Source organism: Propithecus coquereli, unplaced genomic scaffold, assembly GCF_000956105.1.
Source record: "Propithecus coquereli isolate 6110/MARCELLA unplaced genomic scaffold, Pcoq_1.0 Scaffold63, whole genome shotgun sequence".
NCBI lineage: Eukaryota > Metazoa > Chordata > Mammalia > Primates > Indriidae > Propithecus > Propithecus coquereli.
The window spans coordinates 3,097,310-3,114,031 of NW_012152285.1; positions in this window are offsets into that span (position 1 = coordinate 3,097,310).

The window sequence follows — 16,722 nt, forward strand, 5'->3', positions numbered from 1 at the left end:
TGGAAAGGTCCTTGCTATGTTATCCTTCTCTAATTAGCAACCACCCTTTACAATATGCCGTGTACATCTAAAACATATTTTCAAACTAGGCACTTAGGACTAGGCACTAACCATGGTCTGGTGAATCAATGCCATCAGCAGAACTCTGCCCTGGCTGACAGACATGGCACCATTGTCAAGACTTGTAATTTACTCCTGGCTCTTCAAATAGTCAATGTATAACTCCAGACAAGGTTTAATTATCTCCTCTTAAAATAGGAATAATATAACCCACCCCCTCTTTGTTTCCCATGGGTATCATTAGAATTAATTACGTCTTTAATATGAATATATGTCTATAAAATGTTTTATAGCTAATCAGAGGTAAACATAATGAAAACATGAGGTATTGTCTAATGTATTATGAATGTTTATTGTTGTTGCATTTAGCAACCAGCCTCCTTCAAAGTACAAGTATTATAGCAACAACAGTAGTACACAAAATAATTAATTTATGTTGGGTTAGCATCTCCTCCAACTACCATGTGCAAATAAGTCCTGGGTGGCCAGAACGAATTGGAAGACAAATTGGTTTAGACAAAAAAATACATCTCCCACACTAAAGGAGGAGAGATTTACATAGTATGATAACCTGAATTTCCTGGTTCCTGCATGAACTCGTCAAAGGTTTCAAATCTAGGGAGAACAGAAGCAAATGAAGACTGGCACTTTTCCTGGAACCTCCACAGTACCTTCCCTTTTTTGTAATATTTTGAAGGAGCACACCAAAATTCTTCTATCTGTTCTTTTACAGTACAGCAGATAGGAGACATTCTCTTTCTCTCATTTACACCTGGAAGAATAAGATACCCACACACTCCAAGACGTGGCTGGAATAATTTGATGAAAAATTTGTCAAATCCTCTGCACTACCATCTAAACCAAGGTTTCTCAATCTCAGCTCTGTAGACATGTGGGCCAGATAATTCTTTGTTGTAAGGGATTGACCTGTGCATCAATTGTAGGATGTTTAGCAGCATTCCTGGCCTCAACCAACTAGATTCCAATAGCACCCTCAGCCCCAATTGTGACAGCTAAAAATATTTCCAGACATTGGCAAATGTCTTCTAGTAGAAGTGAATCACCCTCAGTTGAGAACAAAAGTAGGTAACAGCAGTAGGTAACTGAATTGAAAAAGAAATTGGGATCTTAAGTTTATGAAGTATCCTTCTTTGAAGTCACTTGGCAGTTTTATATAGTGTGTTTATATCTTAGGTATCCATATTGCATCAATTCAGCCAATGTTTGTTGAGCTCTCTCAGTGGACAAGACACGAGATCAAGTAAGTACTTCTGTAAATCCATAAAACAGAAAAGACAGGGTAATGTCCCAGTTCTCCACAGCAGCCACATACATCACTCCCATCCCTGATCAGGGTTATCAAATATTGCATGGGGCATAGTTATACTGAAAAATTATTCATTATTTACCTGAAACTCAAATTTAAATGGCTGTCTTGTGTTGTTGTTGTTGTTTAATTAAATCTGGCAACCCCACTCTGATTGACTCAAGATTTTATCCCTGTCTTTAGTTTTGGCTCCATGTACTTTATAACTTGACTTCATAAAAAATAATAAAGAAGAGTTATTTTTTTTAAAGTGTTGATAGAATGAGTGATACAACTAAATTCGAGAATCAATTTCCTTTGAAAAATGTTTATTTTCCTTCTGAAAATTGTGGTAAACTCCTTAGAATCCATTCAAAGCCTGATGGGATTCATTGCCTGTTTTTTTTTTCAAAACGCTTCTGATACTCACAGACTATTTAGCATTTACACAGCAAATTATGTTTTCTAGTATTCTTGTTGGGTTAGTCAGCATTGTGAAAAGACATGAGGAGACTTACACACAAACTTCTCGTAACCTGATAGGCAGAAAGAAAAGCAACCGAAGCACAAACTAGCTTTACTTTTGTTCAACTCACCTTCCCAATTCTGCATCATATCACCTGGGAACTTCAAAATGCAGATCCTTACGACCCACCCCAGACCTACTGAATCAGAAACTCTGGGGGTGGGTTCCAGCAACCAGTGTTTTAACAAGCCTTCCCGGTGATTCTGATGCATGTTCAAGTTTGAGAACCACTGCTTTAGAGCCCTGGTTCTCGACCCTGGCTACAGAGGGTAAACATCTGGGGAGTTTTTAAAATACTGATGCCTGGATCTTACTCCATGGGCTTCTGATTTAAGTGGTATGGGGTGCAGCCCTGGCATGAAAATTTTTAAGGGCTCCCCAGTGAAAATCACTACTCTGCAGAATTTATTCTCAAATGCCAAAGGAAAGAGAAACTCTTGATATTGCAAATATAGTGCTTTCTACTCCTAGCCCACATCAACTTCACACAAAGGCAGAATGGACAGGCATTACATGTTTTAATTTGAAGAATTCCAAAGGCCATCAAACCAGATATATGGTCTCTTCCTCAAATCCCTTAATCTACTCCTTAAGGGCCTACTAGAGTCAGTATGATGTAATAGAAAGAGAGAAAAATCATTTCCTGTCCACCAGACCCTGCCCAAATGTCATTTACCTCTTTGGGCCTCATTTCTTACATCTACACTGAAGATGATATTGACTCTACACAGGGTTTGGGGAATGATGGAAAGAGACCAGATAAGTGAAGAAAGCAGGGAGATCAGTAACCAATAATCACATCTGGACCCGAAGGGGCTTTGCCCTGTTGAAATGAGGAAGAGAAGGGAGAAATTTAAAAGGACAAGACTCAGTAAATTCACAAATCTCAGTGTGTCTTTCTGTAATAACTGCTTAAATCATTTTCTCTTTTAACCACCTCACTTGTGTGTGTGCCCCTACTCCCACCAATCCCATCATTTTTCCTGTTTTCACTCGTACCTTGGTGACCCATCCTGTGTTTTCGGCCAAGCTATTTCAATGGCACTAAAAGTGGCAGTTTGAAAGACCAATAGTTACACACTGCTCGATTATTCCTGGGGCTATAACAAGGTTAACAGGATGGGGTTTTTTTTAACATGCCTGTCTGGCAAGTCAATTATTTTAAGCTCCTTGTTCTTCTCAGGATGAATGTTAAAGGTTTCCCTGTGAGCTATCCTCACTGATACTAGGCTGCCCTGCCTGACTATGCGCATTAAATGGAACAATTCTCTACATGACTTCTTAATATATTAGGAATATTATAGAAGCATGTGTGAGATGGACACCTGAGTTACCTGTCGCAACAGGGGATGCTGGGCCCTCCCAGGGTACTGCTGAGACCTAAGGGCTTAAACCCTCACCATGTGACCTTAGAGTGCTGGTCATGGTGGGCATCTGAGAGCTGGGAAAGGACATTGGAGAACTTTCTAGGGAAAACTGCCTGGCAGAAATGAAGAAACCCATATGGGTCATTGGCAGGAACCCTAGCTAAGGTCCCCTGGGTTAGCCCTCAGAGCGAACTGCAAGAGTGAAACAGAAATTGCTTCCATGAAGTACATCATGAACCAGAAGCCATGGAGCAGGGCCAGAGGCAATAAAGAGAAAGGTCAAAGGTAGAACCGCAGAGATGTGGGTGCTAAGAAGGGCAGCGAGAGCAATACTCAGGCAACCAGAGAGACAGGAACAGAGCTGGGAACGTGGGGAGAAACCACAGTAGCTGGAGGGCAGAGTGGCCAGGCCAGAAAAGCCTCATGGAATCCTGGTCAACTGCATGTTTCTAGTGACTGAGGTCTCTGCTTAAGCCCCATATTCTTTTTTATTTCAACCCCTATGGTTGAAAAAATAATTCTAAAATGGGTTTATACAATTCTCTTATCATCCTGCAAGATCCTAAACATAATTATCTTTTCCTGCACTGGGTCAAAGCATGGACTTTGGAATCAGAAGGTGAGTTCCAGTCCCAGCCCTGCTACTTACTATCTGTGTGACTTTGATCAGATGACTAACCCTCGTGGAGCCTCAGTTTTCTCACATGTAAAATGTGGATAACAATAATAACTTTTTCCTGGGTTCTGACAATTACTTGATAATTCATATAAAGCGCTTAGCACAGCACCTGGCATACTGTGTAAGCATGCAATAAATGTTAGCTATCATTCTAAGACAACGTGTTGAGATAATCTATTTTTCCATCACTGTATATTTCTTTTTCCTTCTCTTCCTTCTCCCTCAAACCTGCCCCCATTTGGACAGATGGTTTTTCCTGTATTCATAGCCTTTGGTGAAGGCAGAAAGCCTGCTAGGTTCCTGACTTTGTTTGCAAAAGTTTGAGCCCCAATAGACTGAGACAAGATATCTTAGCCAGAAACAGGGAGGAAAATGGGTGGAGGTTCTCCATTCTCTAGTGATTCCAATCACTAGGAAGAGATTCTATTTGGAAGGGGTGGGAGAGGGGAGAGAAAGAAAAGGGTGCCATACCAGCTTTCCAGCACAGCTGTCAGGGAGAAAGCAAGACTGGAGAAAAAAGGGCTGCTCAGAGCATCTGGACAGATGTGAATATAAGCAGCCCTATAAAGATTCCCATGCCTGAACCATGAATCCAAAGAGCAGAGCTAACAGGCATAAAATGCCTTCCTGATCTTCCACCCCCACAATGCTTTACCTCTGGAAACCTTGACAGTTGCAGAGAACTTGCAAAACACTTCCTCCACCAAAAATTTTTAAAATACTGTATATGAGTAAGTAAAATGATGCCAAGTGTTTAAAATGGTAACGTTTACCACCGATAGGTAGAATGGGTAGTGGTTGGTAATGGTGTAGAAATGGAAATTAAGTGGGGTTACTGAAAATAAAGTTATATTTCCCATACACTGATGCTTGTGGATTTGTGGGCTGAGATTCTTACAAAATTCCAGAACTTTTAATGTCTCAAGTAATTGTTTAAAACATTAATTATTTTGCCACACTACAAATGTTGGTAGAGATGCCGGGGTAGAGAAAGGTGCACTCGCACAGGATCAGGATAAGCCCCCCAAATACCTTGGGATTTGCTGAATTCCGTGTCTCTTGGCACGATTTTACGGGCTCCTTAACATTAACTGAGCCACTCACTCCCTGAGCAGCACAAGAGAGAGATTTTCTGAAAATGTGATTACCAGGTCAAAGACTACAATCCTCCTTGCCCCCAGATTTTCTCCTTCCTTCAAATCTTTTTTTCATTTCTTTGTCAGCAGCGCCTTTAATTATTTTTTAGCTGCATTTAAAATGGTTTCTATTATTTCTGCATGAGTAAGAGTATGTGTCATTCCAGCCTCCTTGTCAGCTTTTGTTTCACTTTCATTAACGTTGTTGATTGAGTGTGAAAAGGAAGGTACTGTCATCATTTCCAGATTTTATATCATAGTTATGGGTTAGATCTCTCTTGGAGCAATGCTATGATCCCTACTGCAATTTTGTAGCAGAGCCCTAGAGAAATGGATGGGACGAAGGAATTCTCATCCCTTTCATGGGTTCAGGGAGGCAGCAAGAGAGAGGAGGAAGATACTTCTATCTCTTCTCCATTCATTCATTCATTCATTCATTCGCTTCACAAATACTGAGCACCTCTTGGGTGGCAGACTTGGATTTAGGTGCTGGAGATGACAATGGAAAGCAAAAATAGGCCTGGTTTCTGCCCTCCTGGAGCCCATGGTCTGGTGGGGAGACACTTTAATCAAATAAACACACTAGTAGTTGCTCCCAGAGGTCCTAATTTAATTGAGCTGAAGGAGGGCCCAGGCCTCAGTAATTTTCATAAGCTCCATCAGTAACTCTGCCAGGGCTGAGAATCACTGGGCTAGACCACACAAGTTCTAATCATACAACTTCTAATCAAGCATTATTAAGCATTTTGATTTTATCTTACAAGATATGGTGAAAAAAAGTTCCTGAAGAGAGGCGACATGATAAGATTTTCAGGGTTCTTTAAATTAAACTGTTTTATTTTGAAATAATTGTAGATTCACATGCAGTTGTAAGAAATAATATGGAGGGATCCCTTGTATCCTTTACAAGTTTTCCCCAATGGCTGCATCTTACAGAACTATAGTATGATATCACAAGCAGGATATTAACCTTGATGCAGTCAAGATAGAACATTTTGAACACGACACGGATCCTTCTTGTTCTCCTTGCAGAGCCATGCAGATTCCCTGGCCCCTTAACTCCTGGCGACCACTAATATGTTCTCCATTTCTATAATCTTGTCATTTCAACAGTTATATAAATGCAATCATATATTTAGGTCATTAAATATGAAATGTCTGATTTTGAATCAAAAGTGTAGTTTATTACATCTCAAATAAGAAGCAGTACAATTAATGAAAGTATGCCCCTAAACTATAGAGACAGTGTTGCCATCTAAACGGTAGCTTGCTTATGCCACCAGCAAAGAAGACTGGAGAGCAAGTGGCCCAGGTACAATTGCCCAGGTACTAGGAAGTTAGATGGAGAAGGCTATACTAACCGGAATACATATCTATTATATGTGTGATATAAACAAAAATCAAATTGGTACTAAGCAAAATTCCTTTTTTTTTTTGTTTTTTGAGACAGAGTCCAGCTCTGTCGCCTGGGCTAGAGACTAGCTCACAGCAACTCCAAATTCCTGGGCTCAAGAGATCCTCCTGCCTCAGCCTCCTGAGTAGCTGGGACTATAGGTGCACACCACCACGCCCAGCTAATTTTTCTATTTTTAGTAGAGAAGGGGTCTCGATCTTGCTCAGGCTGGTCTCGAACTCCTGATCTCAAGTGATCCTCCTGCCTCAGCCTCCCAGAGTCCTAGGATTACAGGTGTAAGCCACTGTGCCTGGCCCAAAATTCCATTTTTAAATGAAATGCTCCAATAAGTAATCACGTGAAGCTTCTTCAGTTATCTACATTGAAAGAGCATCACATGGCTGGGTCTAGGTAACTATAAAACAGTGGTTTGCAAACCCTGGCTGTGCAAGGGAGATTTAAAAAGTACTCATGCCAAGAGTCCACTCTCAGAAATTCTCATTGCATAGACGAAGGAAGGTCCAGGTTTGAATATTTACATTCTAGAGAGATATCACCATTCACTGGCTACATGAAATGGGATCATTAGGCTTGAGTGGAAATTATCAGCGGCTATGGGGTTGCCACCAAACCTATAAAGCCATAAACCTTTGAAGTTCACAACCTTAGCTACTTCTTTCAATTGATTGGGAGCTTGTAAAAATCCCAAGGTCCAGGCTGCACCGTAGACAAATTAAATCAAAACCTTTGCAGGAAGAATTTAGGCATTGGCTTTAAAATCTTTGTAGCTGAGGCTGAGAAACATGGCTTCAAATGAGTGGCTTTACTTTTAGAGATGTCCCACGAGAATTAGAATAGCAGATGTTGAGCTCTTTGGTTCTTATGGAAACTAATCAACCAAAACATTTCTTTAAATTTCTGCTGAGCTTCACTGCTTCAATCTTATTAGGTGTCATTCTTCACCTAGGCTTTGTGAAAAGGCACCGGTTTGGTTTCTGAAAGGTACTAGTAATTTCTAACATCTGAGATAGTGTCCCTTATGTAAGGAGTCTTTGTTAAAAATTCATTAAGATTCTGTTGTGGCTACGTTGTGAAGCACCATCATCTCAGCATCGACTTAAATTAGACTTTTGATAGAGAATTTTAATACTATAATTTACTGTGTACTTGTGCAATTAAAGGACAAAACTCTCTTATGAAATAGGCAATAATGAATGGAAGGTCTTATTTTAAACAGATATTGCTATATACATGACCCTGATTAATAAATTTGCTAACAGCGCACTATTTTTAGGAACAATCAGCTGTGCATAGCACTAAATCTACAACAGAGTTTCCATTTTCTAAAAGAAACATTTCTTTGTAAACGAGTGAATTTTTTTAATAGTACAAAACAATTTTGTGCGGGCATTGTTCGGAGTTGCTTTTGTTCTTTTCAAAGCCGCTAACACATTTTATAATAACCCTGAAAATCATTTTAAACCCAATTTATTCCAATTCACTAGCAGACCATAAATATAGCTTTGTCTGTGAACAACAATGAAAACCAAAGAGCACCCCATTGAGTGAAGATATCCAATGATAACTTGGATTTCAAACTTAGAGAAAGGAAAACAGAGATACAAATGCACTCCATTTTAATGTTTACCTTCAACATGGATGGCAAAACTGGGAAGTAAGTCTAGATTAGTCTGTGGTTCCACACCCTCTGGGAGCCTACCCAGGTGCTTTAAGCCTGTCTTCCAATTTCTCCTCTCCTTTCAGAAGTTGGTATCCTCCCCCTCTCAACTCTTACCTTTAAAAGGGGATTGATGAAGTATTGTTTATTTGTTCTTTAATAAGAATGTTCATTTTTTTTGAATGAACCCTCTTCCAAGGACATTAACATGTTAAGACTTATCTTTATTATTCTTATAATAATAATTATTGCTGTTGTTAAAAAGGAGCAGTCATACTGGAAGGAAGTAAATTAGAGTAACCTTGGATCAGTGGGTTTGTCTGTACTTCCAGACAGAGTTGTCTGAAAAAAAATACCCATTATATCTACTTCTATCTTAAAGAGAAATAAAGAACTATTATTAAAATGCCTGGAAAGTATCAATAGAAAGAAAAATGAATTTAGAATATTAAAAAAAAGACTGGCCTAAAGAATGAGAGAGACTGCCTGGGCTATTATCTAGAATGAACGACTCAGAAATAAGAAATCTGGGAGCTCTGAGAGGCAACGATTATTACAAATTCACAAGGGTGGCAATGATTCCATGGAGATGGTAGAACACAAATTAGACATTGATGGGATGGAAATTTTCATTTAACAATTCAGTCCATCTGCGCATTTGGTTTCACACAGACTGAAAGTCTAGATGATTGACTTATTAAACCTATGACAAAATGGATTTTAGATTTTGGTTAGTTTTGCTTTAAGAAGATGCAGTCTTGGAAAGAATTGAGGAAATACTTGCTCAGAGGCAGAGACTTTTTGAATTGAGGAGATATAAAGGACACTAGTTTTGAGTAGTTTCAATCTATTTACACAAGACCACCTGGTTTGAATGTTCGTCCCCTCCAAAACTCAAGTTGAAATTTAATTCCCATTCTGGCAGTATTGAGGGATGGGGCCTTTAAGAGGTGATGGGGTCCTGAGGGTTCTGCTTTCGTGAATGGATTAATGGGTTAATGGGTTATCATGGAAGTGGCTTTACAAGAAAAGGAAGAGAGACGTCAGCTAACACACTCAGCCCCCTAGCCATGTGACACCCTGTGCCACTTCGGGACTCTGCAAAGAGTCCCCACCAGCAAGAAGGCCCTCACCAGATGGGACCCCTTCAACTTTGAACTTCACAGCCTCCATAACTGTAAGAAATAAATTTCTTTTCTTTATAAATTGCCCAATTCAGGTATTCTGTTATAAGCAACAGAAAATGGACTAAAGTGCCATCCTTTTAACCTGAGCATTTAATATCAACTCTTGTTGCCCTTTCCCTAAATTTGTGCATTGATTACCTCCTTGTGGCATCATTCCTTCTTCCAATCTTTGCTTCCTCCGAGACTGTTGACCCCATGATTTAAAGGCCTACCCTCTTCTCCTTTCACTGACAGTCACTGCCTCTAATTCAGAGCCGCCTCTTACACTCTTTAAAGTCTGGCGGCTGTCACCACCAGCCTGGTAACATTGCTCTCTGGAAGAGAACACTGACGGCCCTCTCCCCAGAAATGTTAGCTGAAACAAAAGGACTAAAAGACGTTGTTGAGTACATAATGAAGGGGGATGGGGAGAGGAGACACAGCTCTGGTGGGTGGTGGAGGCTCACTAAGAGGAGGAACGGACAACACACACGGTGGGAACAGCCACGAGGCAGGAGATGACTGAGGGACTCCATTGTTATAGTAGCCATTTGTTTTAGTAGCAAAATTTAAAAAGTTCTCTTTTCTGTCCCAGAACCTCATTGATTTCCCTACTCCCAGCTTCTCCTAATGCCACTGTGGTTCACACTGAGCACTAGTCCCTCCTGGGGACCTAATGGTCATCGTTTTACCCGATTTGACCTTGTTCTGCGCTTCTGGCTTTGTCTCTCTAGTTTTCTTTCCTCCTTCTGAAATTATGGCTGAAGAAAGCAACTCACCATGCCTCCAAACATGCACCACATTTTCCCATCTTTAGGTCCCTGCTCACTAATGACCCCACTTCCAATGTCCAGCCCCTTCATATCATCTCCACCTATCAAAATCCTACTCATAAAAAGAGGGAAAAAAGAAAAAAAAAAAGCCTATCCATTCTTCAAGCCCAGCTCAACTTTTTAATGGGCCAGTGCCTAACTGAATGAAGGCTCCCGCACAATCTCCGTCACAGTTGCACAGCCCAGATTCTCAGCAGGGCCTGAAATTCACCCGCAGTGCTGCCCTCTGAACAAATCAGCATCTCACATTTTTCACTGACACTCACAGAAATTCCCATAGTTTAGATTATCAAAGGTCTAAAAGAAAATTCATGCTCATAATTCCCACACCCAAACCATAAATTTTTTTTGCACATACAGCAGTTATCAAAAAGCGCCCCAAGACTTTCCTCCTGAGCTACAAAGTCACAGTGCCCTGCCGCCTCCTGGCCCCTAGCTGTATATTTTCAACTCTCTCATTTATTGATTTTTAGCACCTTTCTTGCTCTGGTTTATATGACACAATCCTGTAGGGAATCAAGTAGATGCTTCCAATTATATTCATTATAAGTTCCCTTAAGAAGTGATTAGGAAGGTAGAGTCCTAAGTGGCTGGTTCCCTCAGCAATACTAGCAGCATTTTCGGGGTGCTTGCCAACACCAGACCAGGTTTTAAATGCCACATTTACTCCTTGATCACCAGGAGACCCTTGGAAGCTTGCAAAACTGTGGGTGCAACTGAACATAAAGTCGTGCTTTACTGAATGCCCAGCTATGGCAATCACGAGGAAAACAGCAATATGAATGCCTCATCAAAAGGCAGTTTGAGGTGGTGGTTGAGTAGTGCGTGGACTCTGTAGTCAGATGGTACTGGCTTTCTACAGGACTTTGGGCAAATTACTTAACTTCTCTGAGCCTTGGTTTTCTCATCTGTAAAAAGGAGGTAATACAGTAATAGGGCTTTTGGGATAGTTAAATAAAGTCAGCACAATATTTGGCACATAGAGTTCAAACATTATTATGGGAATTGACAATCCAGTGAATCACGAACTGCCTCCCATTTCCTTGACCATGACTTTGCCGTTGCTAAGCTATTTGTGAACTCTAGAGGCTGTAAGAAAGATGGAAAAGAGGGAGAGGTTTTCATATTCTCAGTAGGCTCCAGGCTTTGATTGCTACTAAACTCTTTATACAAGTATAATAGAGATAATATTTTGAAAACAATTTTCTTTCCCTTTCTTTATAAATCTGGTTCCCTGCAGCTATTCGGCTAATATGAAAGAAATCTTTAATCAGGATAGAAGAAAATCTGATGTAGATGAAGTTCTTCCTTCTGGCTTGGTGGGTTGTGGGGAAAATAACTGGAAGCAAATGGTAGGAAAAGCAAGTGGCAGACATCTGTGTCCTGGCTTGCCTCCAGGCCACAATCTGGGGGAGGGTAGAAAGAGAAAGGGTCCATAAACTGGGGGAGAGCCAGACACGAAAGCAGAGAGGACTCGTGTCCCCATCCTTGTTCAGAACTCTGAGAAAACACTGTCACAAAGAATGGCTTACACCAACCTGGAACTACGTACCATAGAACCATGAAGACGGTGGGGAGGCACGGTTCAGCAGAGGGAGGGCCCATATGCCCCCTCAAGCTTGCTTTGCTTCTTAAGGGGCAAAGAAGGGCTCCAGAAGTTCCCCGACTCCCCTTGCGGGGTAAGGTAGGTAACAGAATTGGCAGCCTCGGGACCTGCTATAATGGGACCTCTGTGGTGAGGGGTGAGATAACCCAACATCAATGCTGGAGAGCAGATGCTTACACCACGGGCTAGAGAGAGGACTTGGCTGAGACTTGATGTGGTCTGCAGTTCTGGCAGAAGTGGAGTGGGTGGATCTAACTGCTCCTAGGAACAACACTGCACTTAGGGAAGACCATGGCAAGGCTCTGGGCACCTAACTGGATGAGCCACCCCATAGTAGAGGCACGAGACAAGACAGGCCCTGCTCTCACATCAAGGCTCATCTCCCCTGCCACAATGGGACCCACATACCCAGACATCATCTGAGAAGCAGGAAATGAACACAGAGGAAATTGGAAAGATGGCTGATCTACCCTGCGTGGGAAAGAATGAACTTTGCACAAAGAGAAGTTTGGCCTTTGCTCCTGAGAGGTAATCTTTAAGCCCTTGGAATGTCCTGCTTAATAGGACTGTCTTTGTTTACTTGAGGGCCTTAGGACATGCCAGGTGGTCTATGCTAACAATGTGATTATGGTGGGGCTTTGGGCCATGCAGTAGCAGCTCAACCTCTGAAAGGGCTAGAAGCTAAGGTCAGCCACGCAGGTAGTCAATCATATCTATGTAAGCAAGCCCCCTTAAAAACTCTGGACATCAAGGCTCAGGTGAGCCTCCCTGGCTGGCAATATTCTGTGCAGATTGTCATACATCATTGCCAGGAAGAGTTGACACTGTCCACAGCTCCACTGGGAGGGAATAACTGGAAGCTTTACACTCGGAACCCTCCTGGACTCTGCCCTATATGCCTCTTCCTTTGGCCAATTAATTTGCATCCTTTCACTGTAATACACCATAACTGCAAGTATTAAGTTGTCAGTGAGTTCTATAAATCTTCTAGTGAATTATCGAAACTGAGAGTGGTCTTGGGGAGTCTCCACAAACCCCAAAGAGATTGAACCAACTGAGTAGAAAAAGATTGCATCCATTAGAGAAAACTCAAGAATCCTCATTGTCTTAGTGGATTTGAGTGATGCTTTGTGACTAGGTGATCCTACTACTACTCAAGCAAGTAAAGACTTGGTTCCGCTCCAAATAAGGCACGGATGAAAGTATCATGGTTGGTTAGTCTTTTTCTCTTAGAGTAAGGAGGCGGACATGAGCAATGCCTTCAAACATTTTAAAGCTATCATGTGCGAAAGGAACTAGAATTAGTATTTGTCTAGCTAGAGGGTTATATTAAGCCCAACTGGTGGAAGTTATAGAGGACCAGGGTATAGCTTATTATACAAGCTATAGAGATGAACTTAGAGACACAAACTTAGAGACAACCAGAGGCCTCTAAAAACACAAGGTGCTGACTCAAAAATAGTTGAGTTCCCCATCCCCAGAGATCTTGAAGCAGAAGCTAATGACCCCTTGTACTGAGTTTGTATATGGAATGAGAGTTGATGAAATGTCCTCTACATTCCAAGATGAGAGGCTGTGATGTGGATGTAAGAGAATGTGGCAAAACGTCAATAATTGGTGGTGAATCTATATATGGATATTTATTCTTTCAACATTTGTATAGGTTTGAAAATTTTTTTTCAAGTACTCTCATTAAGTTGTTTGTAATTTTTTAAAAATTAGAAACAAACAAAAAAGGAAAAAATATTTTGGAAAACTATTTGGTGACTGGAAGTCCTCAATCATTCTAAAAAAGAGAATTTTTTTTAACATGTTAGGATTATAGTCAAGGATAATGGGTGCTGCATCTGGTGAAAATATGTGATAGTTCCTGCATTTTACCATGACCAGCACATCTAGGTATTTAGTCCTCTTGTATTTAGTGATTGCTATGAACTGAATTGTGTCCCCCTCCCCCAAATTCATATGTTGAAGCCTTAATTCCTGATGTGACTATATTCGGAGATAGGTCCTGTAAGAGATAATTAAGGTTATGTGAGATCATAAGAGTAGGCTCTCATTCAATAGGATTGGTGGCCTTATAAGAAGACAGAGAGGAAGAAAGAGAGGGAGGGAGAGAAAGAGGCACAGGGAGAGAGAGATAGAGATAGAGGGAGAAAGAGATCTCTTTCTACTATCTGAGGACACTATAAGAAGTCTGCAAGCCAGGAAGAGAGTCCTCGTCTGAAACTCCTACCAGACCTTGCTCTTGGACGAAACAAATGTCTATTGTGGAAGCTACCCAATCTATGGTATTTTGTTATGTCGGCCCTAGCAGACAAGGACGGTAATCTTTTAGTGATTTACTGACTCATTCCCTGCCTGTGTAATATTGTTCATATTACTGTGGTTCTTACATACAGTTGTACAAAGCATTAACAGTGGCATTTCTGGGGATGATTTTTAGATGTGCTACCTTGCAAGCACACAGGACAGAGAAGGTGATGGTGATAGTAATTATTGCAGGATTAACTCCAAAACCTCTTGTCCTAGGAGGAAATGGCAGGAGAAAATCATGCGAATTGTAAGTAACAGGCACTATATAAAATAAGAATGACCAGGTAGGCGACCATTGATGAAACCAAGATTAGGATTTGCTGTAAACACTAGGTTCTGTACATATATTAATATCTGAGAAGATAGGGTTGGAATTTTACTACTGTAGAAATCGTATCAGTTCAGAATTGTAAACAGGAGAGGTGGCAGCAAAGGAAAGAAAATAATTTTCCAGCTCTCTACTGGAACAGCACCATCTGCTGGACCCACTCAAAATGCAAACTTTCCAACCCTGCTGAAACTGAGCAGTTACCAGCCCCTTCTAGCAGCTCCTTCTCTGGTCCCTAACATTCCTCTTCTTGTTTCCTGACATTGGCTGACACTTCCTTCCTGTGCTCATAAATATAGATGGCCTATTTATATTTCTTGTTTCCATTATGTTTCCTGGAGATTTGTTCCCCGTATATAATGTATGTTAGGAGAATGAATGCAAAGAATTTGTCAGGGAGTTTTTAATAAAAAAGCTAGTTTCTTTGATTTTACAGAGTAGAACCTTGAAAAGGAGAGCTAATTTGAGAGTATAGTGCTCCTTAAGCTCAGTTCATTTCCCACATACAGTTGTGTGTGTGTGTGTGTGTGTGTGTGTGTGTGTGTATGTGTTAATGTCTCACTTGCCTAGTTTCCTGTCTCTACATGTAGCCCATTGACCAGACCTCTAAGCTCCAAATCTCCCGCCTCCTACCTCACCTTTACCCGCTTCTGGCTCCCCAGACGCTGAGACTAATCCTGTCCTAAGCCAGAAGATCTTTAACGGGCTCCGCACTCAATACTACGTCTACTGCTGATTCAGCCCTCGCCTTTACCCCAGTTCTGGCAGATGGAGTTCTGCCTTATCACGGAGCCCGCTTCCCATACTCAATCCCCAGTTTTCATACTGAATTTTGTCCTTTTTCCCATATGCCTGTATCCTTTTCTTGATTATCTGCCCAGATCCTCCATTTCCTGGGGCTCTCATGGGGGAAATTGTTGGGAGAATGATTTGAATGAAAGAACGTGTCAGATTCGCGGGGAGATGGTTGAAAAAAAGCAGGGGGTGTGTATAACAGCCTAACACAGCACTGAGTTCCCCGGGGAGCCAACTGTGAGATGGAGACCAATGTGTAGGAGGTTCATTAGCGTGTCCTGTGCGATCAACACCCATGGAGAGAAAGCAGGATGGAGCAGAGAAACCGGACTGCGATGCAGTCTCATACAGCCTCAGCTGATCCTGTGGGGCGTTCTAAAAGTGGGGCGAACCTTCACAGGCAACTTGACTGAGGGCAAAAGGTCCCAACCTTCACACCCCTTGTCCATCAGCCACTGGCTGCCTCCAGCAGGGGCCGTGATCTCCTGCAAGAAGGCACTCTTCAGCTGAGGCAATGCCCCAAGGCAGCTGACCCAGAGGGCAGTCGTTCAACAGCAGGAGGAATAAGTCCTGGAGAGACTTGGTCTTTCCTAAAGCAGAATAATCTTTCCTGAAGAGACATCCGAGCAGTGCATGCCAGGGTCCCCTACCCCACACCACCCTCAGGAAGCACCATCTTCTTCTCTGCCTGGCATACGTTTTTCATTTTTCATCTCACTCTCAGTCTGGAAGTCAGTCCAAATTCCAACCCCAAACACAAGAAGAATTAAACCCTCTTGGCACAAGCAGCCCCAGAAGAAGCCGGACAGGCAGTGCTGAGCAGCAGAGGGAGTGCTTGAAGAGGACACGGTGGAAGGACAGCAGAGCCTGTTTCACCACGAAGAAGCACCGCAGCAGGCATCCCGCCGCGCATACACCGGAAAGACAAAACTCCATGGGCAGAGCCAGCTGGGACCTTCCTGCCACTGGGAAGTGATTGTCCCAGGAGACAGCAGCCTAGAACACGACTATAATCAAAAAACAAGAAGAATAACAGAAAAGAAAACCAGACCAGAAAATATATGAACAGAAGCCATCTTCTTAGCCACACTGGAGGAAAGGGCTTTCCTCAGTTTCCCTAAGGGGGGGAAAAAAAAAGGAAAGAAAGAGAGACAATTTCCCAATTTTACTTGTTCCATAATGATTTGCTTTGGCAGATCCTTATACCAGAGTCTCCTGCTTATTTTATACAATTCCTGATAAACTGGACATAATTCTCTCCCTATGTCATTGACATAGACAGAATAATTACTGATAATCCTTTGGTCATCTTTGTAAAGTCTGAGTTAAAGGCTCCTTCCAGTGTTCTACATGTTCTGGTCTGCATGGCTCGTTCACTAATTCTCTTCGCTATCTAGAGAAGACCTACAAGAGGCCTCCCCTTACAGAAGGGCACCTTAACTGGATTCACTTCTCCCAGAGTTGGCAGCACAGTACATGGGCAGAAGAGAAAGGGCCCAGGAATGAAATCGCTATAAAGGATAATAATATAAA